Source organism: Polyergus mexicanus, unplaced genomic scaffold, assembly GCF_030449975.1.
Source record: "Polyergus mexicanus isolate NDT 795.1 unplaced genomic scaffold, iyPolMexi1.0 SCAF_11, whole genome shotgun sequence".
Lineage (NCBI taxonomy): Eukaryota > Metazoa > Arthropoda > Insecta > Hymenoptera > Formicidae > Polyergus > Polyergus mexicanus.
Genome location: NW_027223331.1, coordinates 2,887,220 through 2,905,758, shown reverse-complemented (window position 1 = coordinate 2,905,758; position 18,539 = coordinate 2,887,220). Strand labels below are relative to the sequence as shown.

The window sequence follows — 18,539 nt, the reverse complement described above, 5'->3', positions numbered from 1 at the left end:
TACGTACTTGACGAACGTATGCTCGTCAAGTACAATAAGAGAAAGAATCACGAAAGAGACGGATTATCGACAAGATAAAATGTGAAGAATGATATTATTTATTAAATGAAATCATAATTGAAAACGCGTTTGCAAAATGAAAAGTTGTAAAATGCTCTTTTTTGTACAAAAGAAATTAAATTGTTGTAATAAAAGTTAGCAAAAGATTGATTTATTTTAATAGATTATTTGGTTTATATTAATTAATATATAGTAATTTTGTCTCAATACGTTATTAATTGTATGTAAAATTGTACGTAAAATTTTTTAAAAATTCAAAAGATTGAGAGAAAACATATATATTTCTGTTTATATTTAAAATTTTATTTATACTTAAAATAATATTTTAAAATGATATCACTTTTAGAAAAATCTGATTTCAAAATTTTATTTTTTATACAACTTGGTAACAATAATACGACTGTATAAAGACCCTTACTCTCTTTTTGTTTCATTCCATGGAGTTTCATCGCTGTCTCAAATATTTCGAAACGAATAAAAAATTATACAGTTTATTTAGACGCAATTAATATAAAACGATAAATAAGTAAGTTTCAAATATTTAAATTTTACCGCGCACGTGACCTCCGATATTTTACTATCATTTTCAAAAAATATATCTATAGTAAGAATTACTTTAAATATATTTTGAACATTAATACATTTTATTTCTGTGGTATTATTAAAATATTCTGTATTTTATTTTACATCTTCAATAATTCTATTATGATTGAAATGCTATTTTTTGATCAAATTTTTCAGAATTGCAATACTGTATATAACTATGCACTTTAACGAACATCGTAACGAAATCAGTCACGAAACATGTCGCGGCGAGTCGCGCAGTCACATACGAGCCGTTCCGTATTTCTCGCGATAGTTACTGTTTCAAAGTGGAATCTCGCGCACAAAAGTATTATCGGTAATACCTCGCTAAAGTAAACATTATATGCATAGTTTTTCTTGTGCGTCAATATCAAGCGATTCTACGAGATCGAGCGAAATCATCCTTGGGGTTATTTTTTCGAAATACAAAACATAAGTACAATCGATGCACGATCATCGTATATGTATGTCGTCATTAGGTATGTACACATCGTCCTGTAATTCGCTCAATCAAAATTCGCAATCATTTACTGGTTTTTAATCTCCAATATTTACTTTGTTATTCTCTCTCTCTCTCTCTCTCTCTCTCTCTCTCTCTCTCTCTTTCTGTTCCTTTTTTGGCTTCTCGTTGTATATATATATAGAGAGAGAGTGAGAGGGCGAAGGGAGGGAGAGGAGGGACAGAGAGAGAAAACTGAACGTTTCTCACTTCATATTGAATGCAATTAAACGCGTTCAACAATCAAGTCTCATCGCGTGCGTAGTATTATCGGAAGCGTCTCATAAAAAGTGTTGTCGGTGTAACATAAATACCGTACGTACAATCGTTATTACACGCCGTTTTTAGTATCGACAATTTTCGCGCTTCTGTATATTTGAAATCAATTGAAATTCTCTTCGCGAAATTCACGCCGTTATTTTTCCGCGATTAGAGTAATACACACGATCATCGCCAACTTATGCGTACACGCGTGTCACCGTTCCATAATTAACAGCATTCTACAACCGATACTCTATTTTCGCATTCTCAATAATATGTTCGAATCGTTGCTAATAATTGTATACATAACACAAAATCTACAAAAGCAAGACCGAGATCAAAATATTTGTTGACATTAACTCTCGATACGAAACAAGACGACAATTAACGCACTGCCTTTCTATCATTACAAACATTTACAGCATCGAAATCTAAATCTAAGGAAATTCTATATTTTCGTGGTTTCTCAATTTTTTACATAGAACATATCATGTCGCGCGGATACCTAAGATACCGCTCGGTGCACGCGATAAGAAGCGAGTCTATCGATCTTGTTGCTAGGCGGTTCGCGGACGCCGCTACCGCCGCGACGGCCATCGGCTAATCGTTTCTCCCTAGACGGCAACAGATGGCGCGGCGCAAGCGGCGCGCGCACGCGAATCACCGTCGGAGCCGCTCGAGCTCGATGAGTGACAACTCGCGAGCTCGAACTGTCATCACGGCGGATATCGTCCGTACCGTATTCGCGTTTCCCGTGCAACGAGTAAACGCGGCGTGACGCGACGTGACGTATCGTGCCAGTGCCGTATAACGCGACTCGCGAACGTGTCCCGTCCGTCATCGAGGGATCGCGTCTCGAAATCGCATCATTTCTCTCTTTTGTTTTTCTTCTCCCCCGTCGAAAAAGCCGAACCGCCGCCGCCGCCGCGCACGGTGGGTGCGCACGCAAGGTAGAACAGCTCGCACCGCTCGCTCGCTACCGGCTCTCAGTCTACTGGAAGATTCCATTGTGCGAGAGTGGACTTTCGAAAAGTTTCGCGGCATCGCCGGCGAGTTTTCGCGGACGTCCATCGTCGATACGTCGGGACATCAAACCAGGTATCGTGTTCAACCATTATCAGCCGGTCAACGACGCCTTTACGAAATTTCCCGTGAGTGTATGCGTGTCCCTATCATATGTGAGTTCGAATGTGTATGTGTGTGTGTGTATGCGAGGGAGAAAGAGGGAGATAGGTTGAGGTTATTACAGCGGCCGCTCTCTCTGGGTTCAGCTGGGCTCTCAGCTGATGCACCGACCGACCGGTTCGCTGCCTCCTACGGTCGATTCCTGCGGACGTGATGAGCGCTCGTACGCGTTCGTCGTGCTTCGTAGCTGACAGTGACAGTCTCACGGTTTATTCTAGAGCGCTAGATCCAGAGATTCGCTCCCGATTTTCGAATTGCGTGTAACTGCGTTTAATTTACACGGGAGGGAGAAATTTGTGCTTAATGATTAGTAACGATGATCTCGACGACGCGATTATTCCGACCTTGCTCTCGTATCGAAAATACGAAACGGGAAGGGGGAAGAGCATTCGGTTAACTAGGGTTAGCGCTAACCGAGGTCGGGCGGAATCGAACGTTCTCGCATTTCCTGACGAATCGGCTCGCGAGTTCAATTTCGACAGTTTGTGACAATAGCCATTAATCTCTATTCGAAGCTATTCGATTAAAGCTTTCAAAAGTAAATGTGTCATATCATTTTTTGTTACTCGTAAAAATCTTGTTATTTTTTTGTTCTCAAAATTGTTACGATTACGAAATTCCAGTCCCGCGATAAAGGATCCATCCTTTAACTAATGATTTTGAACTCATTTCAATCGAAACTTTTCAAACGTTCGCGGCTCTTCTAAAGGAATCTTTTTGAAAATTTGCGCGAGTGATATTGATGAAGACCAATAGATTAATTTTTGAAAAATAATTTAAATTTGAAAAATATATCGATGATGAATATCTCATTTTATTATTATATTATATAACGCGTGATAGCTTTATAAAAAAAAGTACGCGCGGGAGAGACAGAGAATTATATCTATCATTCTATCATTATAATTGTACCTTTTACGCTTCTGTCAAAAACAGGAATGACTGTTCGCCCTCTCGTACGAGTACGCGATACATTGGCAAGAGATTTCACCTCGCGAGATTCTCGCGGTACGTCGATTCCCGGTGTTGACCTCGACGACGATGTCACGTCGCATGGTAACCGATTGATACTATTAGAAAGGAACAATCGCGGAGAAATCGGTACCTCGTTTCGGAAAGGAAAATCATTTCTCAAGCGTACTTATAAGACGAAACTTTTATAGTCAGAGACGCGTAGATTTAATACAGTAATGGATGAAACGATGATGTGAGAATTGTCCGGTATGCCAGAATCTTATAACGAATAATGGTAGTCGCTTCTGGTCGGATTCTATTGTGTGAAATATTAGCGCACTCGATTTATCGTATTCGAAGAATACTCGCGTACAAAATATAAAAGATGTTTTTTCTAAGTATTGCTAAAAATCTCTATAAATTTACTTCGTTCCTTCCAAAGTCACGGAGCGAAGAGTTATTCCATTAAATACCGTGTTTAAATTGCGCTAATAATTGCATAAATGGGAGTCTTCGTTTAATATTCGCATGTAACTTTGACCATCGAACAAAGGCGCGAATCGAATTTACAAAGAGCTAGAATAATCGTGTGTATTCGTTACTTGTTAGTCGTCTAGCTCTAGTCGTGAAATCTCATTATGGATCTCTCGCTGAGGATAACGTAAAATAATCCGCCAAGGACTAAAGTAATCTCGTGTAATGTCATTCATTCTAAAGTAGCCCGTCTTTATGCTACTCTTGAGAGGTATTGCCGAGAACGGCTCCGTACATTACGCGAATTTAATTCTGAACCCTCTTATTGTAAGATTTAATTATACAGAGTATCTCTCTCCCGTCACTACTGCGTATAAACTATTCAAATTAAATGATTCCGCGTGTGAATCATATTTTTTATTTAAATGCTTTAGATATTAGATTATTATATAGATATTTAACGGGATATTAATTTTTGGTCGGATAACTGTAATTATCATGTTAAAAATTGATAAAAGTCACATTAATGACTTCTAGGAGAATAGATGGATAGGTACATATAGATAGAGATAGATACATATTTATTCTCTTTTTGGAATGTCTTTAAAATAAAACTCTATCAACTACGATATAAATTATAAATATAAAAAAAATGTATCTATTATGCGAGAATATTAAAGAAAAAACTGCTATATCAGAGTATTAAATGTAAAAGAGTATATAACAGGAAAAGCAAAGTATGCACGCGAGCAATAAAAACGATTACAATACACGATTAGTAATTATTCGAGCGAGTAGTTTTATTTTACAGAATTTTACAGAAAATAAAAGAGAGAACAACACAGAATCAACAGTCGTTTAAAAGGAAATTAATAGAGCTACTTCCGCAAAGCCATCTACTATATCTATCTATATTATAAGTATAATTATTATAATAGTCATATATATATATATATATTATCATATATAAATAATGATCAGTTTTTTTCTATTACTTGCGATATCATATTGTAGGTATAATTTTATAAAAGCGCGACAATCTTTTTTGTTTTATTAATTGGATCTCAATTTTATTATACGATATCGTTCGACTATGTACAATCGTGCGTAGTTTAAAGTACGCTATATTATTATATCTGATTCGATCGTATCGCGATAGTTCTTCGTAGGTGGGGAAACGGCAGGACGATAGAGGACTGTCATGGCACCGTTATCGCTCGCGAATCGACTCGCTTTTCCGTGAAGCGCCGCCGCCGCGCGCTTCGCAACGTCGAGATCACCGCGCCCGGCTGCAGCTGAGCCTCCAGCTGACGAGCGGAGGCTGCGACGGGTTCGCCATGCTCGTCCACCCCCTCCCTGCTCTTCTATATCTCTCTCTTTCTCTGCGCGTTCCTTTTTTTATCGCGGCCACCTCCTCCTTTTTCCCTTTAAATCGCCTTTCACGTGCGCCGCGTCGTCATCTCTCTTTCTCCTTTTCCTCCTCTTCCTCCTCCTCCTCCTCCTCCTCCTCCTCCTCCTCCCCCTCCCTCCCTCACTCGCTCGTCCTGCCCCTCTTCACAAATTCGCATTGTTCGTTTCGCGCGCGCAACAGCCGACTTCGTTGAACCAGTTCCGAATCGTTTCGTTCGCGCGTCTCTTTGGCACGTTCCGCGTGTTACGGCGAACGCGCGTCGTGCGACGCGACGAGAGGGAGCTCGTGGAAAAAGAACGGGCGCGCGTTAATTCGGGGGGTGCAACGAGAGGTACACGCTTATACGGCTCGCCGCGAATCCAACGCGAATCGTTCTCGAGTAATCATCCCCGAATTAATCATTCACTCGCGGTGAGGAAAAAGTGAATGTTTAGTCAATGTTTTCCATAGCGTATCTCGAGAAACTTTCTAAAGATACTAAAGATATATATATACACACATAGATATATAAGATATCTTCTTTATGTCTATATCAGAAATATATGCGCTATTCATTTGTCTATATTCTACTAATTTTCTTTAGCTTTTAAGATGATATGTGTAGCGATTTTACAAGCATATATCTTACCATGTATACAGGGTGAGTCGATCGATTAAATAACGTAATTTAAAATTATAATCAGGAGATGATGCGATAACATCTCGCGCCGAGAGTATAGTCGATGTATATTTTTATCGAGTAAAGGGCGGGGTGGGGGGGGGGGGACGAAGCGACACTTTCGTTAATCGCGTTTTTCGCGACCGAACCGGTCTTTGGGCAAAAATTTCGCTGCTTCCCTCCTTCTCTTCCTCCTCCGTCGCGAGCGTGACAAACGGCCGATTATGTTCACGGGAGCTCGTTTCCGTGAGAGCGGTAAAGAAAGATGCCGGTCGCAACGGCCGGCGATCTCGGCGGCGGAGAAATTGCGGTACTTCTGGAAATCTAAACGACTCGAAATTGCGAGCTCGCCGGCGAGCGCGGACACGCGATTCGACGACGTTGCGCCGTATCAAGTCTCGCTCGTAAGACTTGTATGTTAGACACGGGCACGTGACACGCCTCTTGTGTAGAGAAATTCATTCGCCGATTTAAACCGATTATTATAGCGAAACGCTTTTACTCATTCATTAACGAGATCATCCGAACGGAGTGACGTAATACAATTCCGTTTTACTTTATTACTCATCATCCGGCATTATTTAATCGGATTTTGTGGCTTCATTTTCGCCACGTTGAGACGAATCTTCTCGTCTATCTGACGCGATGTGGCGCGTTGATTTAATACGAGTGTGTCTCTCTTCGATTCGTGCAAAATGAATCGATCGGAGCTGTTGCTGCCTTTTAAAGCAGCCTGTGACGTTCGCGCGCGGTCGCGGATTCGTCAGAAAGAAATACTCTCCTAGTTAAATTGATCATAATTGGGCTGTCGTCGGCGGCAGCAAAATATCGCGATCTCGTCGTGCGTTTTATCGTCGCAACAACCGGTTACATTGTGGATCGTCTCGCTCGTAAAAACGCACGATTGTAAGGGGCTCCGATCTCTCTCGACCATCGGAAGAGAGAAAAATTCACAGACCGGTCATTCCCGCCGCGCATTTAGCGCTAAAATGTTTGCAGTCTTTTCTTTCGTTTAATATAAAACTCGCGCTCGATATTTCACCAACGTAAAAGTTGCTCGTTTCAAATCAAATGTGTGTGAAAGATAGAGAAAGAGAATGAGAGAGAGAGAGAGAGAGAGAGAGAATGTATAGAGTTTAGTATATAAATTAAGGATTAATCAATATACTAACTGCGTGAAACCATTCGCAAAATCTTCTTTTCCTCTTGTTTTTGCAAGTTACTTTTTTTCGCATCGCCAATACATTATTCATTACGGCAGAAATTACACGTGCGGAATGATACGCGTTACTCGATCGCTATTAAATAATTCAGATCTTATCCCGAAGGTATGCCTATTCCAGTAATCTCGTCGTTGCCGCGATAATCGCTGGTTGCCGTTACATCGCGTCCGTAAACCTGTCACCCCGATCTGCAACCGTGTTACACGACGACACTCGAAAATCGTATATAATCAACGATGTATTTCTCGCGCACAAATGAAATTCGAAAATAATATATCGCGATAATCTCGGATCTTTTTGTAATTTGAAAAAAATGTCAATCAGTTGCTGCAGGAAATTTGAATTTTGACATATCTACTCGTTCTTGCGCTTGGCTCTCTCGCACCCGCTTTCTGCGTTTGAAATAAAGTATTCGGATCGCTCATTTAGATTTTATAGAGCGAAAGATGAAGGGGAACGCACAAAGATGCGTATAGGAAATGCAACTGAAACGGTGCTATCCAATTTCTTTCGACTTTACGTAATTTCATCTGGGCGTGTGAGAGTTATCCTCTTGTGCAAGCCATACGTCCTTCGCGAGGATTATAACGTATTACTTCGATAAAATAATTCGCCGACCTTCGCGCAACGTCATGGAAATATCCCCTTCCCCTCTCCTCTCCCCTTAATTTCCCGGATCCTCGCGGTAACTCCGATTATGTAACGCGGATTGCAGTGCTTTAGTTGAGGGTTAATACTCGTTCATGGGACCACACAACTTGGCTAAAGTTCATTATCGCGCTACTCACAATTTATGTCACATACGTGCGAGAATATGAAATAATAGTCTTTATGGCGCGATACACCTCGATCTTTCGTGTGTCGTAACTCTTTTATTCGGTCGTATATAATCCTTGTTAAGAAATCGCCACTAAATCGTGTTAATATATAAGTACTTAAAAAAAAAAAAAAAAAAAAAAAAAAAAAAAAAATATGCAAGAGGAGATGGACGTTGCAAAATGCGCATTTTTAATTTAGACTCGACGAGTCATTCGGGGTCATTAACGATCCAATAAAACGATGAAAACCTATTTGACGTTTTGATATATATATATAAAATGATAAAAAGATATGTTAAACATAATTCGATACTTGTCTTGTATTTTTGTTACGTTATGTTTTTATTACGTTGCTTTTAGATAAATAAAATGTAAAAGCGTGAAGAGTTAACGCGTGCTTAACACACATGAGCAATACATGCCGATATAAATATAATGCATATAACACACACACACACACACACACACACACACACACACACACACACACACACACACACACACACACACACACATATATATATATATATATATATATATATATGATTAAGCTTTTACATCTTTAAAATATTTGAAAAATGTGTTTTAATAATACATAGAAACATACGAAGAAAGCTTTAATTTCTAATAAAAATTTTAAAGTTCTAAAATTCTGTTTCATAAAAAAGATATTAAAAATATGTAATTAAAATTAAAATTATTTATATTAATCATTTGCTGCTGATGATGCCATCAGCTTTAATATTCTTCTCTTATTATTGATTTCTAATAGGAAGTTTTTTATATGCGAAATTTATCCGAAAATTAAATATGCGATGATATAGTAATCATTCCTTTGAGGAGGGACTTTATGTAAAAAATGTCAGAACTAGTTTTTATGTACACGTTACGTGATGTGCGTTTTTATGTTTAGAAATGCAGTTATTCATTATATATAGCGCTATTGAATATTTTTTGTTTTCTGAAATTATAATGATTTTTTTAAAAGATTTGCCTCTTCATCAATATTTTGCCTCTTTAGAGTAACCTAAAGAAGGGGAATATCTTTATTCATACGCATTATTCATTAATACGTGACTCATATGCTTATTTCTATCGCTAAGTTAAGCGAAACACACCGGCAAAAGAGCCACTTGTAATATTTCATTCTCTGTAACGAATGATTAATGACTGATTCAGCTTATTTTAGCAAAAGGATCGATTGTGTCCAACAGTATTGCTCAATCGTCCGATCATTCACTGTCGGTGCATCTATCGTTGCGGTTGGCAACTAGCGTTCGCTCGCTCGCTCGCTCGCTCGCGTTTGCGTTGTTGCTAAGCGGTCGGATTTCCGTGCGAGGCTGCGGCTTCCGAGAATCACGTAGTTGAGAATCACTGAGGGTTAGCACTCAGCGAAGCCGCCTCCCCACTTCCTTCTCTCTAACGTTAGGCATCGCAGACAGCGAGGCGCTGCTCGCGCAATGACGTATTTTGTGCGTGCGTGTGTGTGTGTGTGCGTGTGTGTGTGTGCTGTGTGTCACTCGAGAGATTGAATAATCGTCGCGTTCCGCGCGATTCGAAAAATGCAATCGATATCGGTACACGCCTTTGACCGCGGCCGATAACCGATAACGAACATCATCGCACGACGATCGATGGACGTTATTAGCTCTCTCGGCTAAGAACGTAAATAGAAAGTTCCCTAAAATGCGCCCGAAAAGTCTATATAAAATTTGCGCAATATGCGCGATTTTGATTTTTATAAAATATATGAATTTATATGTATGAGGGAAAAAATATCACACGCATACGCGCACGATTCTCCTCCAGACTTTCGTAAGTCGGTTAATTTTTTGTTACGTAAGACAAAATTAGCTCTTCGGGTAGCAATCTTCGTTTCTAAGATTTTTTAGGGATTAGTAATGTACACGCGCACTAGAAGATGCGCGTGTAAATTCTTATCATCGTAAACTATTTTAATATCGACGATTTTCACCGCACGGTTTGGCTATTTACGGATTATTTTGCATTCTATGACGTTGGTGTGTACATATACAGACCCTTCCACTTGTTGATATAAATTTAACGCACATTATTGATACAGAATTAACACATTAAACTCGCACTCTCAGAAAGGATTTCTGATAACGAGACAAAAAATATTCTTGACATATTTAATCGTATCACAATCTTATGCGGTATAAAAATAAAACAATTTTAAAATTAAATCAATAATTCCTTTTCTTCTCTCTCGAATTAAATAAGATTGTCTTACTATCTTGAGACAAGAGTAACATATACAAATCTAAGCTTATATATTCTTGCATTTAGAATAACTTGATGTTAGCGCGACAATAATCGGCGCGAAACCGATATGCGGTGGCGTTACTAGACATTTTATTCTAGATTTAAGAATTTTCCATTTAAGATTAAAATATTCCTTTTTCAATAATAAATATGATTGTCGCTATATCGATCCTATTTTATGATAGATTGAAAAGTAATAGCATTAGATCCGGAAATCTTTTCTGTGGGTGCGGAGAAGAGGAACTATAGTATCAATGCACGCGACATTCATCAAAACGCGATTTACTTGCAGAAGAATTAATTACATTATCGAGAGTTTTCTCTACTTTCTATAATTTCTTCCAACGTTGATAAAAATTATATTCACTCTTGATATATACTTTTTTTTATCGTGAAGGAGTAAAATGGCCATAGCGTGAAATACTAAGTATCGATTTTTTTTTTTTTTTTTTTGAGGGAAAATAAAACAATATTTTTCTTAATTACTATTAAGCAAGAAACTTCTTGTGTGGTTGTTGTAACAAGCGAGTATTAGAAAACTCAGCGGTTTTATTACTTGTACGGCCATATTGGAGAAATGTTTGTGAAAACATGAAGTAAAAGTAAGGTAATACCGAGAGATGAAGTTATCAACTATGATATCTTTATTAGTACATCGCAGTAAATGGAAATATGAGTATGTGCTGCAATTAAAACGCCTCAGGTATCTTTCGCTTTCGCCTATTCTCAATATGAATTTTGCGCGATCTCGTGCGACTTATCAATCTCTTTCATTTGCTATGACGTGTCGAGGAAACGCTATCGCAAGTCAGACTTTAGAGTACTCGAGGTATCTTGTTCTAAACTGTTACATTCTACATATATTATTAAAGAAATTAACATTAAAATCGCAGTAAAAAGATCTATTTCATTCATTGTTTAAATATCGGTAATATCGATCTTATTTACTTTTATCATTATTTATATCCTTCCCTCTCCCAAAAAAAAACGCATGGACAAAGTCCCCGGATACGCGCTTATCATTAAATACTGCGTAAGCGCGAGGCTGGATTCTCTTGAATTTTAAAGATTTGGAATTGTCGCGACTCTCATAATCATTCCATGAAACGCGGCTCAAACTTAACCGATCATCGCTATCATCGGCACAATGATGGCGTTTTTTTTTCACAGAGAAATAAATATAAATTCACGCTTTAATAAATCACTGAGAGCCGTGCACTCTTCGAGTTCGCCAGCTTCGACTCTTTCAAGGCCCCCCCCCCCTCTCTCTCTCTCTCTCTCTCTCTCTCCTCGCCACATCACGAAAGGATTTTCGTAAACAAAATTTAAGGTCGTTGAACCGCGGTGTGTTGTCTCATTCTCTTCTCCTTCCTCATCTTCCCTCCTGTCGGTCAGTGCACGCGAGAGATCGCAAAGGTTAGCTCTCGTTTATTTTCGTTCGAAATGCGATTAAAGTCCATCGTCTCGATTGAATCGTTCTACTTATCGGTTTACAATTAATTAGATCTGGATTGCGTTCCACGATCCCGCCTGTTTATTCTTTTCGCTGCTAATTATCAATCGTTGCGAAATAGGTTATAATATAAATAATTTGACTGTAGTATAGGTATAATATATGGCTTACTTTGATATTTATCGAAGTATATCTTTTATTTAAAGTTTTTTTGATCTCATAAAAAAAGTTTTTTTTTTTTTTTTTACTTGAAAAATGTATGTACATATTTATTTTAAATTACCTTTTTTTTTTTTTTGAAAAAAAATGCTTTTTGAAAAAATTCTGTTTGAAAAAGAAAGAAGAAACAAATGGTGCATTACACATCTGTTTCCGTTACATTTGAAACAGATTTTACGATAAAATTACAACAATTATGTAAAACTTTTGACTCGTACGTTTAAATTTTGTATTAGTATTATTATTTTATTTATTTTTTATCTATGTGTATCAGTCGGTATGGATTGTTAAAACGTGAGAAAAATTTTTTACAAACCGTTTTGTAGATAGTACGATCCATATAATTCTATGATACAATGAATTTATATGTTTCTTTGTGCGTCATAATTGAAGTGTCATTAGCGTTAATGACGCTAATTGTAGCGATAATTCATTGTTATCGCGCTCCTTTTAACATCCGCATTATTTTAACTTTATCGCCATTTTACGCACATACTGTTCTTAAAATATCAGGTTATATATGTATTATTTTTTAATAAAATTTTATTGTATTTATTTAGCTTCATAAATTTATTAAAGAATAATTTTCACGAATTTACAAGATTTTATCATCGTCTGAAACAGTCAGGAAGCGATGAGTAACTAGAGCAGAACGAGCATCGTTATCTTCGCAATGCGCCTTTTTTCACGTTTTCCTTACATTTTATTTTTTATTGTATAAATTCATTTGGCGAAATGTGTTAATGTCACGTATGGGGCACACGTGGAGAGAGGATTGTAACGAAGCGAGTATAAAAAATTGGATTCGCCGCTGGATGTTATCGCTAGCCGTGATATTAAGAATTGCGTATTTATCAAATGTCATACGCGATAACAATCGGTCGATTTCTTAATTATTCTCAGCGCGTCGGGACTTCTCGTCGGGGCGCGTTATCTCATCTGTCGCGTGAATGGACGTGAATACATTTCATTTGATTGGCTCTAAAAAAGGGGACGGGAAAAATATTAGGAATTAGATGCGAAACAGTGAATGATTCATGAAGGCTAATATACGTATCGTTTAACCTTTAATGTATAGTTTAACTACGTTGCGCTAAATGAAATTGTTATCTTCGTCGTCATAATGCGGGAAAATACTCTAAAACACGTGGAAGGGAAAAATAAACGGACTGATATTTCCCTGTACTGGATGGCAGCGGGTCATAAAATATCGGGGTCGTGTGAAAATTTCCGCGATTCCCTATTCGATGTTTACAAGCGATCGTTGATCTCTCGTGTCTTTTCTCACGAAGGTTCTTGGGAGTGTAAGAGTGTAGTGTAGCACATCGCTTATTCCCTATGCAAATCGCTTGCGCTTAAACGGTAGCGTCATCGCATAAAAAAGAGTAAACTTTCAAATCGTGCGTTTCTAAAGTTTCCGTTCATGCATTTTAATTCGCAACAGTGACATTCCTATGTCACTGCTGTAAAATATATAAAAAAATTATTTTGAACAAAATTAATATTTAAAGTATCAACATTTCAAGTATATATATATATATATCTTCTCTCCTAGTCTACGTTCTGTTTTGTTTGCAATCTAATCGATGATCTGAGTGATGATGAGAGTGATAATGTGATATAATAATTACTCGAAAATGAGTATAATTCCATTTTTTTTTTTTTTAATTTCACTTTTGACACATTTTTCGTAGTTTGATACGAGAAAATATCTTTGCCAGATTCTTTGCGCGAATCGTTATCGATATAGTAACGAGACGATAACGGATGGATTGTCCGCGGTCGGTTGTCCGCGGAGGGAATGCATGGGATGAATCGCACAAGTACATAAAAGAGCTGTTGCACTAGCAATGTGCCAATCTGACCGCTGTTGCACTCTATGCAGTTGCATGTGCTATAGCTGGCAGCACGCAATATCTACCGTTCTTTTTGCAAACATCGCTCGCCATCTCCTCACGAGCATATATACTAGCTTTTCCGATACTGTTCTCGACCGTTCCAACAGCAGAAAATATGTTTGTCTTCTTCTACTATCGTATAAATATATGGAAAGAGTTAAAGGAGTTATATAAATATTTTTTTCAAATTTTGATTTTAAATGAGTCTAAAATAAATAATATTCTGAAACTCTAACTAAGCATTATAAAAAAGAAAAAGAAGAAGATGGAGAGGGGGAAAGAAAGAGAGGAGATCTTATCTAAGGAAGATTACGAATTGCAATTATAAACGCGTACTATTTTTTCTCACTTGTGCATTCATATATTTTTTGCTTTATAAGTGAAATTCTACGACCACACTGATAATCGATATCTCGCTTCTTTTTACGAGTTATCGATATAATCCTCCGGTATTATACGCGAAACCGTACCGACGTTGATCGACGATCATCCCACGTTGCGTTTTACGGATAAAATCCCAGCTAGATCAAGATTGAAGCCACCGCATATTTCCCGCGTCACGTTGTAGAATCGCGAGTTTTTCATTTTCTTTTCTTTTCTTTTTTTTTTTGCGCTGTTGATGGCATCGTTCCTTGGCAGATCTCCGACGAAGAAGTCGCGCTAACGATTCCACGCTCACGGACGGACACGCCCGGTTTTCACTCATTCGTCTTTCCCGTTCTTGCGTGGTCTCTCTGCGTGGTCGACGAGAAAATTAGGTGGAAGACGAGACCATATAATTAGAAAGTATATGTACGCGGTCACGTGGCTCTTTAGGCGGAGTCCGCAAATATCTCGCCAACTCGCGGAAAGTATGGCACTGACAGCGGGTTTATTTGCACTTTTGGTGTGCGCTCGATGATGCATCCACATATGTTTTCGCAATTCTTGCATCTTTATTGATTTTTCCGAGTAAGTTTTTTCTCTCTTGTTATATCACAGCTTATTTCACAATAAACTTCACAATAAATGAATTTATGATTTTAATAACACAATACATGTGCGCCTTATGTAATTTAACATCCGAATTTTCGTAAATATTTGATTTTATTTTTAATCTTGTTTCTTTGTTTCTCCTTTATTCTCGACACTTGCGACAAAAAAAAGATGATGCCTATCGTAGTAATGTTTAGTGAGATTAGCATGTGGTAGACATGCTCTATCTCTGGGGATATGAAAATTCGTTGCTACATCGATTACAGGGGCCGATGAACATTTTCGGTCGATTTGACTCAACCGAGGGAAAAAGGGCTGTACCGAGTAGTTTGCAGACAGCCTTGTGTAAAATAGAGACTGCTCGCACTGGCAGACTGGCCCTTTACCTCCGTCGAGGAACTCGTCGGATCGTTAAATCCAATAATATGACGAGAGCGACTAGATGCGACAAAATCAGACTGTAATTAATTTAATTTTTCCGGCTTTGATGAATCACCGACGACCATGCCTCGTTTAAAGCGACCTTATTAAAAATATCGTGCTTCGTTTACGCCAATCTACTATCCTTTTTTCTTAAGCAGTATTCTGGGATTTAAAATGAAACGAAGATTAATTTCGAAATGTACGTTAAAAAAAAAAGAAAAGAAAAAAAAACGCGCGGGGTATTGGGGATTTCGATTTGATTTTCAATCGATCTGCCAAAGTATATTTTGCGTACTTTTAGAACGGGCTTAAGAGAACGGCGCCTTAAACGGTGCATCGATGCGCCGGATTAACGCGTTGCGGATTACGCAACGGAACGCGCTATTCACGCGTAAGCGACGCACCTTTCGTATCCCTATACATGTCCGCGGCGCGACGCAATCGCGCTTCGAGTATCGATAGATTGAACGGGGACGGGCCATCTCGGCCAAATGATTTACATGGAAGATCATTGACGATTCCCTTGCCGAGAGAGCTTAAGCTGACGTACGCACATATTGCGTCACGTGTTTAGCGCGATATTTTTAGCCGACCGGCTCGTCGACATGCAGTCTTTGCATTCAACACGCGAACATCGCGGAATAAGCGTTGTTTTAGGATTAAGTGGCTGATAATAATTTCGTTACCGGCGCTTAGCATTTCAAATCCCTGGTATATTTTGCTTCTCTTATCTACCCTTCTTATTGTATTTTAAAATATAATGTTGGTTATATAACAAAGAAAAAAAAAATTCTCGAAATTGTGTCATCGCTATTAAGTACTGTGTCGTGGAGATTTAAAGATGATGCGGGCGGAGATACTATCTCAGAAAAGTATAATGCACGTATTAATATTACGTTTCGGATATCCGATGTTCGCCAGGCAAGCAGTATCTTATAAATATAAAGGAAGTATATATTCTGGAAACAAGTAAATTGTTTATGCCTGATTAAAATGCCGACTCATATTCGTATCGCGCGTTTACTGTGTAGTCATTTCATGTACGAGGTGTCCTGGGTACGAATATTTTCTTCGAATATCGTGAATATCACAAGTCGAACTGAAATTATTAAATGTATCACGAAATATTATTTTTAATTTTTAATTTTATATAAACAAAAAAATTATTTTATATAAACAAACTTTTTACGAAATTTCTTCATAAACTTCTAAAATGTTGAGAAACATTTAATATGAGAGATTGAAAAATTGTTAGAAACGTTTTGTCAAATTTTATAGGGGAACTTTTGCATTCTAGGAATATGTCAAAAAATTTTTATAAAATCTGATAATCGCATATATAAATATATATCGCATATTTAATGCGAATGATATGTGTTCACTTCGCGCACAGTTACATTTAATTACATTTAATGGAATGGATACAGACCACTATCTCGAATGTTTATCTGTGTGTTCATTAAAATTCATAAAAAGTCAATTATAACCGATTAATCATGGCGTATCTTTAGGATGCAAAGATTGTGTATCTTGTATCTGCTTAAATGTGGCATTATATCGCTCGTGAATACGTCTCACGATTAGTCTACATCTGCTTATCCTATACATATCATATCGCATTTTTGTTTTTTGTTGCATTAATGACGTAAATGAATTACGTATCACAAACGTCTTAATAAGTTTTATTGTTATTATATAATAACGTGTATTGCGTGGTAAAATTACGTACGTTGATGAAATTGGAACGTTAAATCCAATGCTGATGAGTTCGTGTTTTATTCGAAACACGAAACGTTTGGATTTTCGCGTTGGATTTCGGAATAAATAAACATATAATAACAGTTCTAACATTTCTCGCATCATAAATATATATAAATATAATAAAAAAAATTATTTTTATTATTTGTACAGAGAATAACATAAAAGCATTGAAAAAGTCTCAGAGATTTTTTTTTATTATATTTTAAATCAAATATTTATTGAATGTTTTAGTTTTAGTTTGATTTTAAGAAATAAAGTCGCGATTATATATATATATATATAACTTTATTTTTGCTGAATAAATGTAACTCTGTGCATTTTCTCCTACCGGGCATTTTCTCTTTTTCCACCTTTTTCCAAGACGAGTCATTAAATATCGACCTGGATTCGCCGTTTGAAAGACCGGCTGCGTCGTTCTACGATAATCGCGGAGTCGAGTTTTCCGTGTTCAGTAGCCGTGAAGGCACTCGCTGTGGAAGGGAACTTGTTTGTTTTTTAATCTTTAATCTATACTTCGCCTACGGTTTCGCGTTACTGTATTCATATGTAAGGCTACACTATACGTGGAGTGTCACCGGTAATAACAACCAATGCTCTTTCTAACTGATGATGCAAGCAGACACTCTTCAAAGGTTTCGACGAACATTCGCGTCTTTTCTCGCGAATCAAAACTGTCGTGTCGATTTTTATAAATCGTTATCTCGCGAAACAATATAACCAAAAATCTTTAATTATCAATTATTTATTTTCAAAAATTTAAGAAAATCGAAATATTTTTATTTTGATAATTGATTTGTTGTCGCCTGATACAAAAAATCGGAAAAAATTTATAGTTTTCAGAAAAGTTTGCAAGAAGAATAAAGTAGAAATATAAAAAAACAAAAATTATTATACGAAGTTCGCTGAGAAATTATAATTTTGCAGATTTTCAATTTTTTTTTTTTTTTTTTTTTTTTTCACGTCATTGACATATACGAAATTTTTCTCCAAAGCGTTGTTCGCCGTCGCCGTCACGGCCCATTGGGCCGTATCTATAATTTAGTATCGCGTTCTCTTTTCGCGCTCGCCTCGACGAAGACGCATTATGCCTCGCTCAGAGATCACGCTGCAAGATTTCTCCTTGGCAATCAGGATCGTATTCCGTCTCCCGCTACGCTACGCGTCTATCTCGGCCTCCTAAGCCGAGGTAGCCTCGTTTCCGCCTCGTCTCTCCTCGCCGCGCGTAATGCTATTATCCATCTCTCACTTGTTATTCCGCCAACGTTCGACCAGCATAACAGAATCAACGTTGCATTTAGGATATGTACAGATCGGTCAACGCCTTGGAACGCGCGCCCGAGTACTCTTCCGGAATGATTAATGACGATTAGAATGATGGTCGATTAACGAAAAGCTA

The 18,539-nt window shown here is 37.6% G+C and overlaps 1 protein-coding gene across 3 annotated transcripts in view; it reads left to right on the top strand.

Annotated features, from left to right (window-relative positions):
• Positions 1-781: 781 nt before the first annotated feature.
• Sesn (Sestrin) overlaps positions 782-18,539 on the top strand; it is a 171,278-nt gene continuing 153,520 nt past the window's right edge. Inside the window, exon 1 of one of the 3 annotated variants that reach the window (XM_070304143.1) lies at positions 782-1,124. The gene's annotated coding sequence lies outside the window, so the exon portion shown is untranslated. Of the gene's footprint in view, positions 1,125-1,399; positions 2,557-18,539 lie in introns of those variants that run through there. The other 2 variants (XM_070304141.1, XM_070304142.1) reach the window with 2 other exon arrangements.